Here is a 241-nt window from a genome sequence, read left to right on the forward strand (position 1 = left end):
TATGTTTGAAATAAGAAAAAGTCATCAAAGGTTCAGTTTGCAACATTAACCTCTCTCCGTGGCTTTTTTGTGTCACTCAGCCATCAGATGTCATTTTTCTTTTTTATATGTGTTCAAAGATTTCATGCTCTCAACAATATGTCAGCTTCCATTTAAATATAAATTCATAAAATTATAATAATTTTGATTAAAAAAAAAAAAGTTTTACCATCCGTTTCCCTCATCATTTCACCCCCTATGT

Source organism: Penaeus monodon, chromosome 23 (genome assembly GCF_015228065.2).
Source record: "Penaeus monodon isolate SGIC_2016 chromosome 23, NSTDA_Pmon_1, whole genome shotgun sequence".
In the NCBI taxonomy this organism is placed as follows: domain Eukaryota; kingdom Metazoa; phylum Arthropoda; class Malacostraca; order Decapoda; family Penaeidae; genus Penaeus; species Penaeus monodon.